The 25,438-nt window shown below is 45.6% G+C and overlaps 1 protein-coding gene across 1 annotated transcript in view; it reads right to left on the bottom strand.

Moving 5' to 3' along the window:
• SUZ12 (SUZ12 polycomb repressive complex 2 subunit) overlaps positions 1-25,438 on the bottom strand; it is a 2,970,550-nt gene that overhangs the window by 629,939 nt on the left and 2,315,173 nt on the right. The gene's annotated exons all lie outside the window — the stretch shown is intronic.

Below are 25,438 nucleotides of genomic sequence, written 5' to 3'. Positions count from 1 at the left end.
TACGTTCCTGCAGGACTCTCTGGCTAAAAGAATGACATATAGCACAGGAGTCCTGCAGGTGTAGGGGTCCCAGGCAATAAATACAAGAAGTGTGACCGTCTGTCAGAGACATCTTCTGACAGCACGAGTCACACCTCTTGAAACCTGAGACCCTGGTATCTTCTGACAGCACGAGTCACACTTCTTGAAACCTGAGACCCTGGTATCTTTAGACATATTTCGGTGTTTAAACACTCACACACACCAATCAGTCCAACCAAGACACTAACACTAAAAAATATTAAACACAACTAACAAAATTAGTTATTAATTATAGAGACACAACACACACACACACCTGAGGGAAATCCTGACAGGAACTGTGAGGTTGGGAAAGGCCTAAGGCCCGAAAAAAACTAAACTAAGGGAACTAGGTGAAAAAGGTGTATGGAGCTAAGTGAATACACTGAGGTTGTAGAAAGACTAAAAGGACCAAAAATTAGGTTTTTAAAGTCTTAAACCTGACCAAAAGCTAGAAAAATATCACTTACCAGGAGCTGGTAAAAAGGATGACCTCATTAGCGAAGCGGCAAACGAGATCTGGGTAATTACTGCCTTGCATCATGGGATATGGGGCTGCCTCGAGCTGGTAAAAGCGACTCTCGAGCTTAGCAAGTGCCGAGTCGGAGCCGAGGATCGGCTCCGAACCCATCCAGCAAGAATGAAGGCGAGATTGACAACTTATCATCATAGCTTTTCCACTTCTTTTGTAAAGTTTTCCAGTGGAAGCTTTGTGAAACGATAACAGAATGTGATGGAGAGGAGAGCCTGGGCTGTCAAGCTATCAGCAGAATTAGAAAAACCATGCGGTCAACTTTAGGCAAAGAATGTCAGGATGTACAGAGTCTGTCAGGTGAGACAGGAGGTCCAGAGTTGAATCCACAGTCCAACGTTGGCAAAGGAGATGATGCAAAGAATGGAAAATAAATCTGAACAGGCCAATAAGGGGCAATGAGGATGACTGTACTCTTCAATCATGATGCTTTCTGAAGAAATTTGGGGATTAGCAGTACTGGGGGAAAGGCATAAAAACTTGGGAGGTCAATCATTGAGAAGAGAGTTTCTCATTGACTCCTCAGGTGGGAGATCAGGGCAAAGAACCTGGTGCACTTGTTACTGAGGGTAGAAGCAAAAGATCACAGCAAAGTTGGCGCTATCGACAGAAAATCTTTTCAGCCACTTATGTTGAGGCACCACTCGTGAGGCATTAGAATTGGCTTTCTCAGCTTGTCTATCATGTTCGATTTCCTTGGGATTGTGTGCTGACATTAGAAACTAACTGGATAAGATCTCATTGCCACTCTCTCAACGCTTCTCGAGGAAAGGGGGTAAGATTTGGTTCCTCCTTGCTAGCTGATGTACCAGACCACTGACACTGAGTCGCAATGGTGCTGCAGGGAAGTTAGTCTTGGAAGGCCTACACAATGCTAGCACAACAGTTCTCATTTTCAGGACAGTGACATGCATAATGGCCTCTTCGGGAGACCATGTGGCTTGGACTATCTTCCCAAAGAAATGCTCCCCCACCCCCTTTATTAAGTGTCCGTGGTCACTATGGCCTTGTGCTGAAGAAGAGTGAAGGGGCAACCTTGAAAAACTTGGAGTAAATCAACCAAAGGAGGTAATTTTTGCATGCTTCAGTTATATATATGAACTGGGTGGATAAAGACTGGTGGAGAACAGACCACTAAGTTGCTAGTGTCCACTGAAAGATTCTCATGTGATATCTTGCTAACAGAACCAGAACTATTGCAGCAGACATTGACAACAATGCTTGAAGGATCTTTTGTGTGGAGAAAGAATTTTGAAATAATTGTTTTGACTTTGAATCGTACTGCTTGAGCTCTTGTCAGAGGAAGAGAGGCAGTCAAGGAAAATGCGTTGAACAAAGCTCCTATGAACTGTAATATCTGACATCTGAGATTGTGTTGGTTGAGATTTGTTGTGAGTGATAGTAATTCCTAGTTGACAGCATAGTCTGAGTACATGATCTCATGCTTTGATCAACTGATGCCTAGTCGGAGTGGTTATGAGCCAGTTATCCAACACCCTTGGGGCTGCGGTGAGACCAAAGACTGCCTGTTCATTTTGAAATGATGGTATGCATCCTGAAGATCTATTGAGCACATCCAATCGACCTGGTGCAGAAACAGCAAAATGGACTGAACTGTGACCATTTGGAACTTTGCGTGCTGAACTGACTTGTTCGGATTGCTGAGATCCAAAATTGGTCTCCAGTCCCGTTTTCTTTGGCATTAAAAAGAATCTTGAGTAAGTTCTGAACTCTTTCTGGTCTAGGGTGACCTCTTGGATGACTTTCCTAGCAGCTTTTTATTTATTTTTTTTCTTCTAGTGCTGCTGCTTTCCTCTGACTGGGTGGAACATCAGTTTTGTTTACTGTACAGGAAGGAGGAAAGAAAAAGGGAATTATATAACCTCTGGAAATAATCTTCTGTACTCACAAATCTTTTGTAATCTGTAGCCAAGTTCTCTGGTGCAGGGACAAAACAAAATACCCCTGACTGCCTCCAGAGATGGACCATCAGGTCTCTTCTCAGGAGCGCTTGTAGGATCTGTCACAGAAGGCATTTCTAGACCCTTGGTTCTGCTGGCCACATTTGCTGCGTGGATGGCATTTTCCATTAGAGTCCCACCCCCGTCTCTGGGGATCTTGGAAAGGGGCACAGGGACTTTTTGAACCACATTTTTCAACCACCTCATTGATTCCTGGAAAAGGTCCTTTGAGGGGTTGAGAAATGTATGCCCACAGCAGACATGGTTTTACCTTCCTGCTCATATCTGGATAGGGTGTCCAACACTGGGGACCAAACTTCTGTCAAAAGGATCATTGCTGAAGGAAGACTTGAAAGGCTGCACAAAATCACACAGGCGCATCCAGGAATGTCTCCTAATGGAAATGCCTGAATCCGCCACCCTTGAGGTATCTTCAACTGCATGTGAAATGAGCCGCATGGACAAATTTGAAATGGACTGTAGGGTAGCCAACTATGAGGCAATAGAACTTTCTGCCTCAGAAGTAACAGTTCCTGAGAGGGCTTTATCAAGTTCTTTAATCAAATCCCTCTGAAGTCTAGTAGTCTGCGCCACACAGTTCAGCAATATAAGTGCAAAGGTCACTAAAGTATACACACAGTTCCCAAATCTGACTTTGTTCCGCAAGTTCCTTCTTTGTGGCCCCCACTACGACCACATCATCCACAGGTATTCCAAAACTCCCTATCCTTGGGTGGTGCCAGTATCCTGTCCAGTATTTTGTGGATCGCTTCAATGGATCTTTCAACATCCGCCTAGAGATCAAGTCTAAATGCCTCCTCCTGAAGTACTCTTCCCTAGGGACTTCTCTGATTGGGATGTTCCAGAGAAGTATTGGAAGAAATCAATATACACCGATGATTATCCTGGAGACTTTGGACTGATTGTCCTTGTGGAGTAGGATGCTGAGGCTCTTGATGTAAAGACAAGTGGGTTTGGGAAGTGGAGACCGAGGAAGGTAGATGCGCCCTTTCTCTAGGAGTAGAGAAAATTCTCTCCACCACCTCAAAGGCAGAATAGTCCAGAGAGGAAGAAGCCAACAGCTCCCAGATGATGTGCTTCCGAACCGTCGGCTCCCTGTAACCTGAAGGCAAACTGCTCAAAGCAGGGGTTGGAGCAGAACTCTCAAGGAACAAGACTTCGAGGGGCAGAGACAGCACCAACAATCTCAGAGTCAACTCTAACACCCCTGGATCCAGCAACACTGCTACTGCTCTGATAGTCATCCGGCTGTAACTAATGCACTTGGAGCTGGTCCACTCACAGACGGTAACGGAGTAGAATATATGACAAATTATGTATCCAATAAGGACGGATCTGGGTTTCTCGGTTCCAACTGCTCTGAAACCAAAGTTCGGATCAGAGGAGACACCACTGGTGGAGTAGTACTTATGAAGGTCTCTGAACCAGATAGGGCAGAAGCTGGGAGAACCCCCATTTGTATTTGCATTGAGAGAAATGTCCTCATCATCCTATCCACATCTGCTTCTGTCAAACTTCTGGAGGACTGAGAAGATGACAGAATAGTGTTCTTGGAATGGTGGCATCGTTGGCAGATGGGAGGGAACAGAATCCAGAGAAGAATCATAATGGGTCCTAGAACGGTACTTCGGAACAGAGTGGGTCAGATCTGATGACGTGGATGTTGCTGTGGAAGCTGTAGAATACAAGTGTTTTGATGATAATTTAGGTCGTTTTTGAGGAGGTTCTGCAACTGCAGCACAGCATGGAGCAGAATATCTGGAAGGATCTGAAGGATGCTTCTTTGACTCCTTGTCCATTTTCTTAGGGGGTTTGAAAAGTATAGTTGTGTACCTACCATAAATGCAGATGTTCGAGTGTATTCACTGTTGCAGTCATTATACTAGGGTTATCCTGCTGGCAGGCTACCCGCAGTCAGCCTGAATTCCAAAGTCCTGGTCCGGTGTCGGTTGCTGTCGCCTCTTCCCTGACGTCAGTGCGCCAGGGGTATACAAGATGCAGCAGACACCATTTTCTTCAGTTTTTCTTGCCCCAGATGTCAGGTGCCCCCAAAAGGGTAGGCTAAAAACACTGCTTATAAAAAGCATGCACTAAAATAAACATTACCTTAATCTACAAGCAAATAAACCACATAGGTTGCATAGAATAGAGAAGCACAGATAAGTCCCAGCAAAGAAAGGGGGATGGTGGGTGGGTAACCTGGACTGCAACAGTGAATACACTCGAACATCTACATTTATGGTAGGTACACAACTGTACTATGTTCATCGTGTTTCATTGTTGCAGTCATTACACTTGGGTTGAATCCCAAAGCTGAGGTTGGGTGGCTGGGTCTAAATAGAATTAGGAGTGGCTATGAGGCCCTGCAGAACTGCAGTGGCAAAGCCTGCTCTTGATTTAGAGTAAAGAAGTAAGTGGTAGCACTTTGTAAAAGTGTGCACTGAAGTCCAAGTAGCAGCTTCCAAAATATCCTTGGTTGGTCCTCCTCTGAGGAAGGCTGCTGAGGTGGCTGCTGCCCTGGTCGAATGTGGCCTAATGCACTTAGGCACTGATTTGCCATGTTGTGAATAACAGAAAAGAATGCAGTGTCCTATCCATTTTGAAATAGTCTGATTTGAGATAGCCTTTCCTTGTGATCCTGCGGCATATGCCACTAAAAGTTGCTCAGTCTTTCTGAAAGCTTTAGTTTTGTCCAAGTAGAAGCGTAGCTGTCTGTGTATGTCCAAAGAATGCAGAAGTCTCTCTCCTTTATTCTGGGGATTTGGACAAAATGTAGGCAAATGAATGGTTTGATTGAGAGCCACACTGGATACGACCTTAGCCATAAATGTTGGGTTTGTCCTTAGAGAAACCCTGTCCAGATAGAAAATGATAAAAGGTTCCACAGCCATTAATGCCTGTAACTCTGAGACTCTTCTTGCTGAAGTTATTGCTAGGAGCAGAGCTGTTTTCCATGATAAGTATTTCATTTCAGCTGTATTGGCTGGCTCAAAAGGAGGCAGTGTGAGCTTTTCCAAGACAAAGTTGAGCTCCCATACAGGTATTGGTGCTCTTCTTGGGGGTCTTATGTTTTTGGCCCCTCTGAGGTACTGCCTTAGTAATGGATGTGAAAAAAATAGGCGGGTCCGTATTGTAATGAGCTGAAATGGCAGAGGCATGGATCTTAATCAATGAAAAGGATAGGCCTTTGTCCAACATCTCAGTTACGTATTGTAAAATCAGAGGAATATTTGGTACATGCATGTCAATTCCTTGTGCCTGGTTCCAAGCACAGAATCTCTTTCATTTTTCTGCATATGATTTTCTGGTGCTGGGCCTTCTGGCCTCCAGAATAACATCCATAACTGCTTTGGAGAGAGGTGTGTCCTGAATGGTTACATTATCCGCCATGCAGCCAGATTTAGGGTTCTGAGTTGGCTGTGCAGTATCCGATTGCTTTGTTGGGTCAGTAAATGAGGAATTTGAGGAAATGTTCAGGCTGGGCCTTGAGACAAGCTCTTTAGGATTGGGTACCAGTGCTGGTGTGGCAAGTCTGGGCAATCAGGATCATTTTTGGCTTCTCTTGTCTGACCTTGAGGAGTACCTTGGGGAGAAGTGACAGTGGAGGAAAGGTATATACTGTAAGGTTTTTCCAGCGGAATGATAGAGCATCCACTTTCCATGCTAGCTTGTGATAAGGCCTTGTACAAAATCTCTGTAGTTGGCAGTTGAGGGGAGGCAAATACATCTATGTCTGGGCATCCCCATTTCCTTCTTATTATGCTGAAGATTTCTGGATCTAGTTTCCACCTGTGAGGATCCATGAGGTTTCTGCTTAGTTCGTCTGCCAGAGTATTTATCTTTCCTGGCAGGAATTGTGCTTGCAGGTGTTCTTGATAAGTCAATGCTGTGTTTCACAAAATCATGGCTCGTCTGCAGAGGGGGTAGGAATGCATGCCTCTCTGCTTGTTTATGTACCACATGACTGTAGTATTGTCCGTCTTTATCAGCAGTTGTCCTGGATGAAGTAGATCCATGAAAGCTGTCAGGGCATTCTGGACAGCCAGCATTTCTTTTAGATTGATATGAAGATGCATTTGGCTTGTGGGCCATGTGCCCTGAATACATTTTCCTGCCATGTGGGCCCCCCAGGCATAATCTAATGCATCTGTTGTTACTGTCTGCCTGGCAGTGGGTAAAGTGAAAGGCTGTCCCTTGTTGTGGTGACAGGCCTGTTCCCACCATTGAAACTCCTGTTGCAGGCAGGGAATGAGGGTAATAAGTTTTCCAGGCTGTGGCAATGTTGAGTCCAAACACTTTTTAGATACCATTGAAGTTTCCTCATATGCAGTCTTGCATATGGAATTAACAGAATGCAGGATGCCATGAAGCCCAAAGCCTGCAGAATTTTTCTTGCAGATAACTGGGTTTTTGTTGCCAACATTCCGAAGTAAGAAGTCAGTTGCCTTTGTTTGTCTGGCGTGAGATAGGCAATCTGGGCAGTTGTATTTAAGCTTGCACCCAGGAATATTATCTCTTAAGAGGGTACTAGTTATGATTTATTTTCGTTTACTGTGTACCCTAGGCAAATTAGCAATCTTTTTACAAATGCCAGATGCTTTAGTAGAATGTCCTTGTTCTCTGCTTGAATAAGGCAATCGTCCAAGTAGGGCTATATTTGAATTCCTCTTTGTCTGCAAAAACCAATTACTGGTGCCAGGCATTTTGTGAAGACCCTGGGTGCAGTAGAGAAGCCAAAGGGCAGTGCAGATAATTGGTAGTGCATTGAGGCAGCTATGAATCCGAGGTATCTTCTGCAAGATTGTCTGAATGGGACGTGCAGGTATGCCTCTTTTAAGTCCAAGGTTACAAGCCAAGCTTTCTTGCCCAGCATGGGCAGAAGCTGCTGCAGTCTCAACATTTTGAACTTTGGAACGTCCAGAAAAGTGTTTGGAATAGACAGGTCCAGTATTGGTCTCCAGGCTTTGTCCTTTGAGTACCAAGAAAAGACGTGAGTAAAATCCTTGTCCCTGCTCCTGTAGTGGTACTCACTGAATGGCCCTCATGTCCATGAGGGATGAAACTTGCTTTTGTGTCTCTGCCCATTGATTCTGTGGCAGGTCTGGCATGCCCTTTGCCTTTGCCAGGGTGTGAAAGTGAAACCTGTAACCCTCAGACACTATACTCAACCCATTTGTCCTGGGTAATCATGTGCCAGTTTTGTGACAAAAGTGCTAGTTTTCCCCCTAAAGGAGCATCCAAAAGAGAAGTGCTTGGTACTGGTAGAGGAAAGTCATTGGGACTGTTTCCTATAAGGTTGAGATTTGTCTTCTCTGCTTTTGGAGGTAGAAGCACCCCATTGTTTAGGCCTGTATGAGCCTTGGGGCTGGGATCTGCCTCTTTGTGGCCTGACACTGGAAAGGACTAATTTTTTGAAGGCCAGTTCCTGCTAAATCTGGGTGGCTGTACCTGTAAGAAATCCTTAACTGTCTCCATAGATTTCGCTTAATCCTCCATTTTCTTCAGTACCTCTTCTGCCTTAACACCAAACAAAGTATCATGCTGTAATGAAGCATCTAATAATTTTGCTTTAGCATGATCAGGCAGATTCTGTTCCTTTAACCAAGCATGCCTCCTAATCACAGAACCCGTTACAGCAGCCCTACAAGAGGCCTCCAAAGAATCAAAACCACATTGCAAAGTATGTTTTCCCACCTGTTCAGCCGCATGCAATAAATCCTGCATTTCCTTGTTTTCAGCACATTCAGTATTTGTCAACATTTTCTGTTTTAACAGTGACATTAAGTATTGCTGATATTTTAGCATATGAAACTGACAATTTAAAGCCATTACAGCCAAGGTAGCAGAAGTGTAACCTTTTTTCCCCCATCTGTCCAGTGCTCTAGAATCCCTATCAGAGGGAACAGGGTTTTTTGCAGTGGAAGCCTTGACCCCTTTGGGATCCTGAGATATAGTTTCTGGGTCAGCAGCAGGGTTTTTATATAGAAATTTATGAGTCTGGTACCCTGTAGTACCCGTATGGCTTAACAGTTGCAGGGGGTATAGAGTCTGGAGACAGGCTGGACTCTGAAAAAAAACATCATCTACAATGTCCAGAACAGGAGGAATAGCAAGGAGCCTGTGCTGAGGAAGTAAAAGAAAATCTCTGAGCCTTTTCTTGGATTCTGAATAATCCTGGCTCTCCCAATGAAAGTGCTCCCTCATAGTATGCACGGTTTCCCCAAAAGAGTAATCCTCAGGAGGAGAAGCTGAAGGAATAGATTCTTCAGCATCAGAATCCTCATAGGGAGGAAGAGAGTATTCCTAATCAGAGGAAAGGGAAACCTGATCTGAAGATTCATATTCTGTCTCTTGCCTAGGCCTCTTATCAGGAGGGGGATGGGAACCCCTGATCAAAGTAATAAGGTCTTTGGCCATTTTGAGCATCTGTTTTTTAGGCATGAAAGTCTGTCCTGGAGAATGCTGCACTTGTTTCTTTGTCTTTAGAGCTGCTTTAGTCTTTGGCTTTGAAGCTGAAGATGGCTTTACATATAACTGTGTCGGTCTGAACACACCCTCAGAAGCTGATGCCTGCACAGTGGCTACGGACCCATCCGAGGGAATAGTTTCCGAGGATCCAATACCTTGAGTTTCCAGAGGCCCAGTCGGCTCCACGTGGGAGTCGGAAGCGTCCTGTGGCTGTGAGGTAGCGGGTGTAAGGGGCTGCGAAAGCACCTCACTGAGAACCGACGAACTGACTACTAGCTTAGAGGAAGCCTCATCGTCAGTTTTGGACCTTGGATGCCTATCCTTGTCTTTATCCTTGCATTTCTTATAGACTCCGGTCGTCGGCTGTCCCGCCGGCATTATTTAATTGAATCTGCGGCTAAAGTAATGAAAGGCAAAATCGTACAGACGCTTAATAGTGCGTTGGTTAAATCTAGCACAAAATTGACAATAAGCAACGTCGAGGTCAGGGCCTAGGCAAGGAATACAGTAAGAGTGAAAATCCTTATGAGGTATTTGCTTCCCACAAGAAATACAATTGTTGACTTTTTCTGACATCGCTCTGAAAAAAAGTTTCCCCAATGGGGTACTTCGCTTTAATGAAGACTTCGGATCTGATATTCGAATTCGAAAATCTCAGGAGTCGGCCGACCGGCAGTTTTGCGAACTGCTTTTGCTTCAGGCACCACGCGGCAAGAAAGACTGAAGAAAATGGCGTCGGCTGCATCTTATATACCCCTGGCGCACTGACGTCAGGGAAGACGCGACAGCAACCGATGCCGGACCAGGACTTTGGAATTCAGGCAGACTGCGGGTAGCCTATCAGCAGGATAACCCTAGTGTAATGAATGCAACAGTGAAACACGATGAACATCCCTGGGTACTGTCTGACAAGATGATGAAGGGAGTAAACCCTTGAAAATAAGCTTGTTTTTTCTATCCACCAACGCTCGTGGATTAAAAACCTTACAAATACCATAGGACACATTCAAATAATCCAGGTCTAAACAGCAGATGCAGGAGTCATGTGCATCTGACAAAGGTATTATGTGGCCGCACACCTTACATTTTTTAAAACCTGTATTTTTTTTTTGAAAAACAAACCACTTCCAAGAGAAAGGAAAAGGCAAGCTTTTTTTTTAATATGGAAAACTATTAATGGGAGAAAAGGTTACCAACGATGGCAAACGAGACTACCACTAAGGTACAAGGAAAGCAAGCAAGAAAAAAAATGCTAATAAGGTTACACTAAACAGTGTAGGAAGGTTAAGACAAGGCTATTATAGAAAAAGATAAAGGAAAAATGTAATAAAGTCTGCTTTTCTACTCACAAAAGCTAGAGAGCTAGCTGCAGCCATGTCCGTATGTCAAGGCGGCAAATGATATCTGAGGTATGGTAGGGGACTAATGCATTACGGGTAGGAGAGGAGCTCAAGAGCTTTCAGTGTTCCATGAGCTGTAAAAAGCATCCGGTCGGATCTGTAACCCAATCATTGAGGAATGAATGAAAATGACATCATCAGATCAATGGTGGTCTCCCCAAGAAGAAACTGTGATAACTCTGTTCTGTCCTGTTTTGGTCTGAAAAGTAATTTCTGAATCAGAAAAAGTGGAGGAAAGGTAAAAAGCAGACTGAGTTGAAAAAAATAAAAAAGCCTCCAACTTCCACAGTGTCATGAGGGAACAAAAGATATGTAAGAGTGTTGGAATGTGTGGCAAATGCATCAAACCAGCAGCACACCCCACTTCTGTGTAATTTGTCAGAACAGTAGTTCTCAGCTAGTGAGGCTGGCCTACTGTACATGGCTCAAACAACTGTATAAATGTATTCTTGAAATATTACTAATCAGTATTAATCTTCTGTGAGATCATCATCCTCGGATCCATCTTAGCTGCTTCTTCCAGATCTTAGAAAACTTGAACTCTCAAGCTCCTCCCTTTACTCACAATGCCCTAGTCACCTTACATACCTAACAGACCTAAATAGCAATGTAAAATAAAGAATGGAATCTGGGGCTCAAACAAGACACAGAGATTTCTCCAATGTCCTTTGCTCTTTCCAGAAGTAAAGTAAGGATGGTATTTGGTGGGTGGGAAGTTGAGGAAGAATGAAAATGGACAACACAGATGGAACGTTATGGTGAATACAAAACTTTTTAAATCTGATGTTATTTTCATTCATTCCTCAACTGCTGCTACCTAAATCCCAGGAAGACTCTAAGGAAGGATATTCCAGAGCACACCTGAGCCAAAGGGTGCTGCTCTTTCCCTAGAGACCAGACCCAATTTGTAATGAGCAATAAAGGTATGAGGATTAGCCTAAGTTGCAGCTACACAATGAAGTTGCCAAAGACCTGGTGGAACGGGCTTTTGGAGGCTTTGGTTAAGAGAAACCCACTTTTTCATAAAGAAAGGTAATACAATTAGTCAACCATTCGGCCAAAGTGACTTTAGCAACTAATTTGCCTAATTTTGAATCAGAAAAGGAGACAGACAATTGTTCATATTTTCTCAAATCTTTGGTTCTGTGACGGTAGAAATGCAATTGTCTGTGGACATCCAAAAGATGCAACATATATTCTCCTTTGTTATAAAATTTCGGAAAGATTGGTAGGTTGATAACCTGATTAACATTGGATTCTGACATCACCTTTGGTAAAATGAAGAATTTGTCCGTAAAGAAACCCTATTTTGTGAAAAATTAAATAAGATTTAGAAGATACAGTCTGAAGTTCAAACGCTCTTCTGGGAGAAGTAAAAGCAACTAGGAAAATGGTTTTCCAGGTCAAAAAATTTAGATCTGATGGTTTTAGGGGGGGGGGGGGTCAAGGCCTGAAAATTTAAATCCCAAGGAGGCGTAGGATCCTTTAAAGGAGGTCTAAGTAAATAGGTTGCTCTGAGGCTTTACAAAGCTTGGAGGAAGCTAAGGTAGAGTTATTTACTCCTATATGAAAGTTGGAGATGGCTGCTGATTGTGCTCTGATGGCTGAAGAGCTAGCACCTTCATTGAAAATTGTAGCTAAAAAATCAAGAATCTTAGAAATTAGTGCTGAAAAGGGGGGGTCTAAATTTGCACTGTGCGCCCACAAAAATAAATCTTTTCCTTTTACTTTTGTAAATGTTTCTAGTGGAAGCTTTATGGGAAGATAACAGAATATAACAGATAGGGAAAGACAGCCTGGGGTGTCTAGCATTCAATGAAACTGGATAAACCATGTGGTCATCTTGAGGCCAAAAATGTCTGGATGAGTCATTTCTGTCAGATGAGACAAGGTCTGGAGTTGGAACCAGAATCCATAGTGGGAGTAATAGATGAGGTCAAAGGAAGGGAAACTAGATCTGACAAGACCAGAAAGGAGCAATGCGAATGGCTGTGCTCTTCGATCAATATGCTTTCTGGAGAAATTTGGGAATCAGTGGTAATGAGGGAAAATCATAAAGGAGACCCGAGGGTCAAGCGTGAAGAAGAGCATCTCTCAGGGACTTCCCCACTGGGGGGATCAGGACAAAGAACCTGCTGCAATTGCTGTTGAGAAGTGAAGCAAACCGATGGAAAATCCTCTCTGCCACGCTGACATCGAGACGCCATCAAAATAGACTTGATTAACTTGTCTGCAATCACGCTTGATTTGCCATACTCTCAAGGCCTTCTTGACAAAGAAGGTAAGATCTGTTTCACCTTGTTTGCTGATGCACCTGACTACCGACATATTGTCCATCTGAATAGCGATTGTTCTGTTGGGAGAAGGTCTTGAAAGGCCTGCAACATTTGGAGGACAGCTCTCATTCTCAGGACACTGATATGCAAGACAGCCTCGGAGTGACCATGTACCCTGGACTGTCCTTCACAAGTAATGCCCTCCCACGACTTGAGAAGCATCTGTGGTCACTGGCTTTGGGCTGAGGAAGAACAAAGGGACAGCCTTCATGTATTTGATTGGAGTGCATTTAAAAAGAAGGTACTTTGTGCAAGCTTGAGTTACCTTCACTGACCTGGACATTGGGTGTTGGAGAATAGACCATTAAGTCATGAGTGCCCTCTGGAGAATTCTCATATGGAACCTGGCAAGCAGTAAAAGGGTGATTGCTGCTGACATGGATCCCAGTGCTTGTAATATCAGATGGGCTGAAAGAGAAGAACTCTGAATAATCTTTTTGATCTAGAACTGAATTGTATGAATCCGAGACAGAGGAAAAGAAACTATTTGAGTGACTGTATTGAAAAGTGCACAGATGAATTCCAAACTTTGAACTATTTAGTTGAGATTTGTTGCAACTGATGGATATCTCCATTATTATTTTATAATTACACATGGTAGAGCAACTTCAGCAGCTTAATATCGTATCCAGGTGTCACAAAAGTAAGTCTGGCAAGACTATACATATAGAATCAGACTCCACTTGAATTCATGCAAACACTACAAAATAGCTGCACATAGTACCTTAACAAGGGTATGGCAACATCTCTACTAGCATCAACCAGAAATCAATCCAAGGCAAATCACTTCAAAAATGCGAATGCATTGTATTCTACATACATGAGGAATAATGGTCATGAATTACTCCTGCCATGCTTGTGGAACAGCTGAGCATCAGAACAGTATTAATTTACCACTGATACAACTCTGCAAGCCATTTCATACATGACTGCACAAAAGTCTGCTAAAGGGCATAAGTATCAAAACTTAGCTGAAGAAGGAAAATACTGAAATCCAGACTATAGCCGAGTGCCTGCCTTACTTACTCATTGGCATGATCACACTAACACTGATCCTATCTCTAATCCTACAGATTAATTTATGAAAAACTAAAGTTAAGTAGCTACCATAACTAAAGATTCATGTTATCTGCCTCTGGTTCAACCTGTGGGTTACTGGATCCTTAGAACTTACCAGGCTGTGCCTCCTTTACCTACAATTCCCTGGCTCCTCACACTACTCCTCAGTTCAAGTTTGCTCCATGACAACCATCTCCAACTTACAATAAACTTTCTTAACCTGGAGAATGCAGGATTCCGTGGATAAGGAACAGAGGGCCTCCACTGTCCAGCCATCTCAGACAGGGAAGTTGCCACAATAAGCCAAGGCTGGTGCAGGAGTGGGGTAAGGTTGAACCAGACAAGGGGAGACTAGTGACATCATAATGGTAAGTACATAACTTTTGTATCTCATGTTGCCTGCTCTGACTTCAATCTGTGGAACAGAGTCCCTGACTGTGAAAAAATCCCTCGGAGTAATTATTAAGAAAGGATATTCTGCAACACAGTGGAGCCAAATGAAGCCCTGTATCTAGCTAGACTGAATATCCAGCTTATAACATGGTCCAAAAGTACAGTGACCCATCTAAGTCACGGCTGCACAAACTTTATCCATTGATATTCTTGAAAAGAAAGCTATAGAAGTAGCCATAGCCGTGGTAAATGACTCCTAGGTTTGTGAAGTAGGGTCATGCCTCTCAAAGAATACACAAACAAAATACAGTCCGATTGCCACTTGGATAAATTCACTTTAGACACAGGTTAGCCCAGTGTGGATTTCGAAAAGGAGATAAATAACTGACTGGATTTATTAAAGGAATTGGTATGGTCCAAATAAAATCTCAATTGCCTATGCACATCCAAACAATGTAAAAGGTACTTGCCCTTGTTGGAGAAATTGGGAAAAAACACAGAGATGAAGAAAACAAGAAATTATATACTCACCATAACGTTCGATGTATGTAGTCCATCTCGCCTCACATTCTTACCCGTAGGTTTGGAGCCGAATGTCGGCTCCGACGCGGCCAAAACTTTTCTAGCCAGAAGTCTTTCTATTGGCTGGGCTAAGATGGTATCCCATGCTGCACTGCTCTATATCCCCAAATCTAGTTTGCTGCGAACACCAGCACTCATTCTCTATGCATAACACCACCCAAGGAAAGGAACAAACAGAGTGAAGGGAGCTCTGAAAACCAGTCCTAACCTCCAGATCCTCCAGGAATGGGGAAGGTGGTGGTGGTGGGGGGGGTAAGTAAGAATGTGAGGCGAGATGGAGTACATACATCGAACGTTATGGTGAGTACATAACTTTTTGATGTTATGTAGTCCAATCTCACCTACATTCTTACCCATGGGACAGCGTCCCCAGCACCTAAATCCTGGGAGGCTCAGTGGAAAACACTCCTGAGCACTGTGGAACCAAAGGAAGACCTGCCCCTAGATACCACATCCAACTTGTAATGAGTAACAAAGGTGTGAGGAGATGCCCAAGTAGCCGCAGCATAAATATCATCCATAGACAATCTGGCCTGATAGGTTGTAGATGTAGATACAGACCGAGTAGAGTGAGCCTTCACCAGGAACGGTAGATCTTTACCCCCTGAGGAATAAATGAAAAAGATGCAACTGGATATCCACCTGGACAGCGTGACTTTGGAGACAGGAGACCCAATTCTGTTTTCCAAAAAGGAAACAAACAACTGATCAGATTTTCTGAGGTCTTTGGTTCTGTGCAGATAAAAACGTAATTGTCTGTGTACATCCAATTGAAGAAATTTAAATTTTGCCTTGTTTGAGAACTGGGAAAAAACACTGGCAACTCAATAGATTGATTAAGATTGCTGATAGACACCACTTTGGGAAGAAAGGAAGGGTTCGGCCTGAGAGAAACCCTGTCCTTATGAAAAATCAAGTATGGTGGTTTTACTGACAGAGCTTGAATCTCTGAAACGCGTCTGATTGATGTGATGGCTACTAAAAAGACAGACAGTCTTCCAGGTCAAGAATTTTAAATCACAAGTAGCTGCAGGTTCAAAGGGTGATGAAGTAAGAGCATGTAGAACAAAGTTTAAATCCCAAGGCATGATAGGTTCCGATACAGGAGGATGGAGTAACAGAGTGCCCTTTAGGAAAGCCTTACAGAGTCTGTGAGGCATTAGACTAGGCTCATTAGCAACATGAAAGTTAGAAATCGCTGCCAATTGGACTTTAATGGTGGCGGATGCTGAGCCCTGGCGAAAAAGCATAGACAAGAACTCCAAAACAGATGAAATTCGAGCCGTGTAAGGGTCAATTCTTTGGGTATGAGCCCAGATTGAAAATCGCTTCCATTTGCTGGAATAAATCTTCCTAGTAGAGGGCTTAAGAGAGGAAGATAAAATATGAACTACCTCCGGCGAAAAATAAGGCCTAACTAACTGCGGAAGTGAAGTAGCCAGGCTGTCAACCGGAGGGTCCGCAGAGAGAGATGGAGCTGCCCTGACAAGTGTCAGTACGTCTAGTTGTGGGTCCAGAATCCAATACGCATCCATGAGGTAGGGATGGAGAAAGGGGAACCAAACCTGACGAGGCCAGTGTGGGGCAATCAGAATCATTCTGCTTCCCAAGGATTGCGCCTTTCTGAATCACCATTGACAGCAAGGGGGCCGGAGGAAAAGCATATAGTAGACCGGAGGGCCAATCTTGGACTAGAGCGTCCCTGGGTGTCTCCCCCTGAGGGGGATCAACGTGAAGTAGCTGCTGCTTTTCGCATTGAGGGGGCTGGCAAAAAGGTTGCAGCAAGGCTGACCCCATCTGTGGAAAATCCGTTCCACCACTTGACAGTTCAGGGACCACTCGTAAGGCATCAAAATAGCTCTACTTAGCCAGTCTGCAATCACGTTGGACTTCCCAGGAATGTGCGTTGCCACCAGAAAACGTTGGGAAGACACTGCCCAATGCCACACTCGCATGGCCTCTCTGCACAGGGGATATGACTTGGTTCCTCCCTGCTTGTTCAGATACCACACCACTGACATATTGTCCGAGTGGACTGCAATAGTCCCGAGAGGGAGAAAGCTTTGAGGTACCTGCAACGCAAGTAGCACAGCTCTCATCTCCAGGAAGTTGATATGCAAATGTATCTCGTGCTCTTGCCACGTGCCTTGGACTGTCCTGCCTAGATAATGCCCCCCCCCCCCCAATCTGGGAGGCATCCATGGTCACCGTGGCAATCGGGGGCGGAGGAACGAAGGGTTTTCCCGTGTCCAGATTGTTGGTGCAAAGCCACCAACCGAGATCCTGTTTGCACCTGACCATGAGTAGAATAGGGTGAGAAAGTGGAAGCCACTGGAGAGACCACTGGGCAAAGAGAAGCCACTGAAGGAGTCTCATATGTAACCTTGCTAGGGGGACTAACATAATTGTCGCAGCCATGGTCCCCAGGAGTTGGAGAACCCATCTTGCCTTCGCTCTTCTAAGAGGGAGTAGGGGTGAAGTTGTTGTAGGACTCTGATTCTTTCCTGTGGTAGAAATGCCCGCATGAGGACGGTGTCCAGCTCTGCACCTATAAAAGTGACACGCTGTGAGGGTAACAAGGCAAATTTTTCCCAGTTCAATGTTATGCCCAACTGTTGACACAGAGTTATAGTGACGTCCTTGGTCTGAATTAGTAGATGCCTGGTGGCGGAAGTGAGGAGCCAGTCGTCCAGATATGGAAACACCTGGAATCCTTGACGTCTCAAGTGAGCAGTCACCACTGTCATGCATTTGGTCAACACCTTGGGGGCTGTGGTGAGACCAAAGGGCAGGGCTCGAAACTGAAAATGACTGGCTCCCAGCCGAAAGCGTAGGTGACTCCTGGATGCCCTGTCCATTTTGATATGGTAGTAAGCATCCTTGAGGTCGATGGAGCACATCCATACTTCTTTTCCCAACAATGGGAGAATAGACTGCAATGTGACCATTCGGAACTTGGACTTTTGTACATGGTTGTTCAAAAGGCTGAGATCTAATATGGGTCTCAGGTTCCCTGTTCTTTTTGGCACCAAAAAGAATCTTGAGTAAGTCCCTAATCCGATCTGGTCTGAGGGGACATGCTGGATGACTCCTTTTTCTAGCAGCTTTGAAACCTCTGAAGCTGCGTATTCCCTTTGACTGGGTGGAACATCTGGGATTTTCCTGACTGGAGGGGGGGTCTGACGAAAAGGGAATGACATAACCTCTGGAAATTATTCGTAAAACCCATTGGTCCTGGGTGATGTCTTGCCAGGCCTCCGGGTATAACGATATTCGACCCCCGACTGGCTTCGGAAACACAGTGCCGGTCCTCCCATCAGGAATCGTGGTCTCCCAAGTTGCGGGGGCCTCCTCTGCCTCTAGGACGGCGTCTTCATGAAAACCTCCCCCTCCTCTGCCTCTGGAGGGGGTCTCACCTTGTGCACCGGGAAAAAAACCTCTGTGATTTCTTGAACCACATTTTTCCACCCCTCTGGGCCTTGGGATAAGGCCTAGAGGGAAGGGAAAAATGGACCCCTACAGCAGAGAGAGTTTTTCCCTCCTGCTCACACCTGGTGAGGGTGTCTTTCACCTTGGTTCTGAACAAAGAGGAACCATCAAAGGAGGCGTCGGTGAATGAAGACTTGACGGCCTCCGTGAAATGACGAAGGCACATCCAGGCCTGCATCCTAAGGGCGACTCCTGAGCTTGCTGCCCTACTCGCTCCCTCAGCTGCATATGAAATCAGCCTCATGGAGGAGTTAACAATGGAATTGAGGGTAGACATCTGGTCGTTAACCGTCTGGGCCACCGCCTCAGAAACGTTACCCGTGAGAGCATCTCCAAGCTCCTTGAGGAGATCTCTCTGGCGGCGTGTAAAGTGAGATAAGTAGTTCAGCGACCGTAAGGTAAAGGTCGCTAAAGAGAGGGTACGCTTCCCGTACCGGTCCATGGTCCTAGACTCCTTGTTAGGAGGATGGGCGGTGGAAGAAGTCTCAGCTAACTCCTGAGTGGCCGCTGTCACCACCATGGCATCCACAGGGACTCCCTTGGACAGAAATTCCTTACCCGGGGGAGCAGACAAATTTATTGGGTCTCCTGGGGACTGGTTCCACAAAGTCAGGGTTCTCCCACACCCTTCGACAAATCAAATCCAGGAGCTTGTCGAAGAGTGGGGACACCCAGGAGGCGGAGGGGTGAGCACCGAAGGCTTTCAGGAAGACAGACTCCTCCCTGGAGGGGGCTTTGGACGGCCAGTCACCTCTGTTTCAATATCTCTAGAATGTCAGAGAAAAACATCCTCAGAGGATGACTTGGGGGACCCCTCCGATTCCTCGAGGTCAGTATCTGAGGTGAGAGACTCATCCTGGGAGTCTTATGTGCTTCCTCTTGCACGTTTTCTTTCTAGGGGGCTCCTCAGACAAGCACTCTGAGGGGCCCTCAAACTTGGGGACCAGTCATGGGGGTACCTTGAGGCCTTGAGGCTCCGCTGTCTAAAGATAGGTGGTGATCAGAGACCCACACTGGAGTGGTAGGGGACAGAATGACACTCGCATGATGTCGCTGACTATCTGGCCAGCGCACTCGGCATGGCCTCAAAGGCTGGCCCCCCCCGAGGAGCGACCAGCCTTCGAAGTCACGACATGAGTCGGACTTCCTTGCGCCGAAGCACCGAGAGGGAGACTACGGACCGAGAGATGTCCTGAAGCCTCTCCCTCGGGTCCGACTGAAGAATCCCGAGTCCTGAATCCCATGGACGGCGTCGGTGGGGTCATAGCTGATGTCGGCACTGATAAGCCAGGAGGGGCCATCGGAACAGACCTGGATACATCACACAGAGCAGAGCAGTCCGGCTCAAAAGGCTGGGATGCGCTCAGAGGAAGAATCGAAGTAGGTTGTGGGATGGGCTCTGGAGCTGGGAACAATTTTGCTAAGACCGGTGACTGAAGGAGTCTCTGCACCACTCTATCGGCATCCACATCCGATAAAGTCCTGGAGGATTTGGAGGACAGGGAGGGAGATCAAGATCTCCTCTCAGGTGATAACTTGCCTAATACTAGGCGATCGGCTCCGAATAGGTTCCAATATAATTGGCGCCGACGCCGGTTCCATCATCACTGACACTTCCTGCGGCCCCGAAGACAGTAGAGCCGAGGATGTCGAAGCTGATTTAGCTACTTTCTCTAGTGGTTCTGGGGAGACTGAAGGAGCCGGAGACCTCTTTTTTGATTTTGTGGTTTTAGCTTTAGAGCTGGACGCAGATTCCAGACCCTCTTCGAATGAGGGTTTCAGAAGTCCCTTCAGAATCATATTATTCTTTCTTTCCTGAAGCACCCTAGGACTAAATGCATGACAGAAGCTGCAAGACTCCTACAGATGGATTGCTCCCAGACAATATACACATACCGAATTGTCCATCAGTAATGGACATTTTATAGCCACACTTTGAGCATTTCTTGAAGCCTGCAGGTTTGTGCTCCTTAGAATCTTTAGACATCTCAAGGAATTAACAATCACCAAGACAAAAAAATCACAGGTACGGAACCGACTGGAAAAAAAGTGTCACAGACTGCACCACACTTAGCGCGGGAAAAAACTACCAGTAACAAACTCTAACAAACAATCCTCTGACACACACACACAAAAAGGGATTAGGACTAAAACCTCTAAATTAAACGGTTTTTGACTAGAAGTTAGAACACAGGGAAGCAAGGGAACAGACTAGGTCCTCTAACTGAAATGTGCCTACCCCGTTGGAACAGCTAGTGGGATAACACAGAAACAATCACACACAAAATTTTCACAAACACCAAACTATCAATAGCTATTAAAACAGCTTTTTGTTTGTAATAAACTCTCTCAAAAAGAAAAAAGGTACTTAGCCACAGCCAAGAGAGAGACCATGTCCGAGCTACAAGAGCGGCAAATGAGATCTGGGGATATAGAGCAGTGCAGCATGGGATACCATCTTAGCCCAGCCGATAGAAAGACTTCAAGCTAGAAAAGTTTTGGCAGAGTCGGAGCAGACATTCGGATCCGAACCCACGGGTAAGAATGTAGGCGAGATCGGACTACATAACATCTGTTATTACTATTCTCAGAAGCTACTTTATGCAGAAAAGGAAGGGTTTGTATGGAGTGTTACCCCATCACTGTGAAACACCAAACAAGGAAGAGAAGAAACAAAAGCTTGCAACTCTTCTCATCGAACAGCCACCAAAAACAAGGTCTTCCAAGACAAAAGAGTTTCAAGTCAGATGCAGGTGAAGATTCAAATGGAGGGCTGCAAGGGCCTGCAAAACAAATGGCAAATCCCAGGGAGGAAATGGACCTTGAACTGGAGCACATAGAAGAAAGGTATCTTTGAGGGATGCCTTGGAAATATTGAGACAAGCCAGAGAAACATTCTCCTTACCAACATGAAAATTATAGATGGCTGCCAGATGTACCTTAATGGTAGGAAAAACTAGAACCAGACTGAAACAACTCGGCAAGAAAATCCAAAATTGAGTCTAAAGGAGTGGAAATAGAGTCCACAAGGCCCTCCCAAAGTACAAATCATCTCCATTTATTGGAATCCACTTTTCTTACACACTGTTTTTGAGATGAAGACAAGATGTGAATTATAGTTTATGAAAGCTTGCCATTTCTGACCATCAAGGGAACTGAAGAAACCATGCAATTAACTTGAGGGACTGAAGACTGGGAGGATCCAGACCTGCTGGATAAGAAATGAGAGCTGGAATGGCATTCAGTAACCAAGGGGGTACTTCAGAAAGGGCCAAAAGAAGGAAAACCACACGATAAGGACAAATACCAGGAGGATCACAGCTGGTCTGAAGTGGGCTGCATTCTGAAGAAATTTTACAACTGAAGGAACTGGGGGCTAAGTATAAAGAGACCCCAAGGTCCGAGCAAACACCAGAATGTCCATGGGTGACTGTCACAGAGGGGTAAGGAAGGAAGGTGTGATATCTGCTGCACTTGGTGTTGGATGGGGAGGCAAATAAGTTGCTAAACTAAGGCCCCAGCACCAAAAAATCCAAGCCAAAACTCTCTCATCCAGGGACAATACATGGGGAAGCAGAATGCTACTGCTGAGATTATCAGACAGAATGCTAGACCTTCCCAAGATGTGCACTCCCACCAGTAACTGCTGAGTTCATGGTCTCTCCATAAAGGGGATATGAACATGTTGCCCCTGCTTGCTGAGATACCAGACAACAGATAAAGTGACTATCTCAATCACACCTCTGGGAAGGGCGTACTGAAAAGCCTGCAACCCAAGGAAGACCACTCGCCTCCAGAACACTGATGTGAATGTCCGCCTCCACAGAAGATCTGCATGCTTCAACAGTCCTCCTTTCGAAGTGCCCAAACCCAGGAAGGAGGCATCCATAGTGACTGTGGCAGAGGGAGCTGGAAGAACAAACAGTCTTCTGTTGGTTACTAAAGGAGACTGCAATGACCAACGAATTTGATCATGACTTACTTTAGTCAACCTATTGGAAAATCCAATGGATGGGTTAGGAAAGACCATTGGACAGCCAGAGTCCATTGCAGAGCCCTTGTATATCTGGCTAAAGTGACAAACTCTATGGATGCTGCTATATGGTCTAAGAGCTTCATAATTGCATGAGCTGGAGGCTTCGAAGTTGGCTTAAGCATGAAGACTGATCAATTCTGGAGCTCAGAAGCCTGGTAGTTTGACTGACTGTATAAAAGTGACAACCTATGAACTTTAATACCTGAACAGGCTGTAGGCCCAACTTTGGATAACTGACTAATGTCTAAGTGGATGCATAGTTGGAATAAGGTATACCTGACCATGATCAACAATCCTTTTGTGGGGGTGGTTAAAGAGCCAACTGTCCAGGTAAGGAAAGACCAGGAATCCCTGCAGCTGAAGCCAGACTGTGACTGCCACCATGCACTTGGTGAACACCCTGGGAAGGGGTGGGGCTACGATGAGACCAAATAGCAGGGCCCTGAACTGCTAGTGACTGGCCCACAGTCGAAGTGCAGAAACCTCCTGGAGTGCCTGTCTATCTTTATATGATGGCTGGCATCCTTGAGGTGTATTAAGCAGATCCAATTGCCCTTTATCAGCAAAGGTAAAGATGGACTACACCATGACCATCTGGAATTTGGTCCTTTTCACAAATGGATTCAGTTTGCATAAATCCAAAATGGGCTTGATGTCTGCTTTTCTTTGGTACCAAAAATAATCTCAAATAGACCCCAGATCCTTGCTGGTCTGGTGGGACCTCTTGGATGACTCTGTTTGCAAGCAACTTGTGAATCCCACTGCTGCCTGCAGTCTCTGATGGGGTGGAACATCTGGGAGATGCTTGTGATGAAAATTTGGTACCTCTAAAAATGGAACAGAGTATCCTCTGGAAACAATTCTTACACCCATGTGTCCAAAATGATGGCTTCCCAAGCTTCTGGGTGAAGAGCCAAGTGAACCCGATTGCTTTCAGAGTAGGACAGCTGGGCAAACCCTTCAGGGTTGCTGAAAGGCCCGCCAGAGAAAGCCCCATGGAAACTCAGATTCTGTGGACTGTCCCTGCCCCGCAGGTAGCATCCATTATGACCCCCCCCTTCCGTCCTCGGGAGAAACTCTCTGAGGGAGTGCCTTCCTATGGTGGACAGCATCTTCCCATTATGCTTGCTCCTAGTTAGAGTATCTAACTTTTGTCCTGAACAAGGAAGAGCCATCAAACAGTGCATTAACAAAGGATGCCCTAAGGCACTCCACAAAGTTGCATAATCACATCCACATATGGCATCACATGGCAATGCCAGAGCCAGCTGCTTGGGTTGCTCCACTGGTTGCATTCAAAATAAACCTCATGGAAACATTAGTGGTGGACAGCAGGGTAGACAACTCTCTCCAGCATCTTCTGAATCTTCAGCATCTTCTGAATCTCCGGAGACTGCTGTGCCTTAATGTTCGACAATTCAGACAGATCATGTTGAAGTCTGGTTAAGTGTGATAAGTGCCCTCAACAAAAAAGTAACAGGCACAGGAGCACTTCCCTAAATGATTCTCAACACAAGACTTCCTATTTGGGGGATGGTCCAAAGAGCTTTCATCAGAGATCTCCTCTTTGTTGGCAGCTGCCAACAAAATAGCACAGATGGCCGACCCTTACTTCAATGTGGCCATTGCTCTGGGGTGCAAGAATCTTATCAAGTTTCTTGGTGTTGGGCTCCAAGTCGGGTTCCTTCCACACCCTCCAGGACACTAGGTCTATAAGCGCGTCTGGAGGGGGAACCACCCAAGGTGTGTGCGCTCATGCCAAGGGCCTCCGAACATACTTACTCATCCGGAGCAGGGGCTTCAGTGGTCCCGCCTACGTTTTGCCAAAGCAGCTCCAACAGATCATCAAGTGAAGCATCATCCCACAGACACTTAGGGAACCTCTCTCCTTCTTCGAGGTCAGTATCCCTTATATGACACTCCGGTGTGTCAAGATGCTTCCTCTTACACCTCCTCTTCCCTGAAACTTCCCATTCTGGTAATGCCAGGGAAGAGGCTGGAAGCTCCGCTAATGAGCAGGATAGAGACCCACAGACACAGACTTTCCAGGAGCAGACTGATGACTGGTCACAGGCCCATACAAGAAAAGGGAAGACACACCAGCTGGGGAAATTTGACCCTGCTGAGTGGAGAACATCCTTTCTACAATGTCAAAAGCCAAGGCAGAAGGTGGCCTCCCAGAACTGAGGGTCCCAACACCCGAAGGTACCAGAGACACACCCTGGCTCGACAGAGCTACATCAAGCCCTGATGAGATTGAAGCTAAGCTGTCAAAAGCCGAAGTTACAAGCAAGACAGACTAACCTGAAGCAGAGATTGTCAGACTGACCTGGAAAGTTCTGCTTCAGCACCACAGCTCAGAGGTCCAGACAGTCCAGAAGTAGCTGGAGTCTATGTGACAAAGGAATGAGTCACAGCTGAAGACGGCCAGCTGTCAGATCTGACCCAGAGGGTGGGAACACAGCCAGGCCCGAAGACCTTGGATCCAAAGGGGCTGAGTAAGGAAACCACAGAGATGAAGGTCTGGTAATCAGACCCGGACCCAAATGGATAAGGTGAAATTGTATCAGACTCTGCAAAAACAATCTCATCATTTACTCAAAGTCAGAAGCTTTAATGCTGTCCACTGACTTGGATGACCAGACAGACGAAGCCACTAATGGGAGCTTACAGGGCTATTTGAAAAAGGATGAACTTATTTGCAGGATCCAAATTAGGGAGAGTCTAAACTGGGGCAGGGAAGGAGACTACGCCACTGAAAGCTCTAGCGAGGTAAATGAAGAAAAAGGGGAAGCTGTCCTACCTGAAGGAACTACTTTAAGCAGAAACGGACTAGGAAGGCTGAGAGCCAGAACTTTATTGGTGGTTGGCACCAAGCAGTTTGAGCCGATGTCAGGGTCAGGGCCAGGGCAGCCGGTCCTCCTTGGAAGCTTTGGAATCCCACAAATGGCGTTTCTCAAACCCGACCTTTGGAACCGAGGGAGAAGCAGAAGATGAAGGGCTGGAGGGAAGAAGCCGCCCCTCGAAGACCAACTTGGCCTGACGTTCATTAATCGCCTCGGACCCAAATCCCTCACAGGTCGAACATGCAGAGTCCAGGT

The sequence above is a fragment of the Protopterus annectens genome, chromosome 4.part0, assembly GCF_019279795.1.
Source record: "Protopterus annectens isolate FY-2018-M chromosome 4.part0, PAN1.0, whole genome shotgun sequence".
In the NCBI taxonomy this organism is placed as follows: Eukaryota; Metazoa; Chordata; order Ceratodontiformes; family Protopteridae; genus Protopterus; species Protopterus annectens.
Note: the sequence above shows the minus strand (reverse complement) of the source record. Positions and strands in the feature narration are given on the sequence as shown.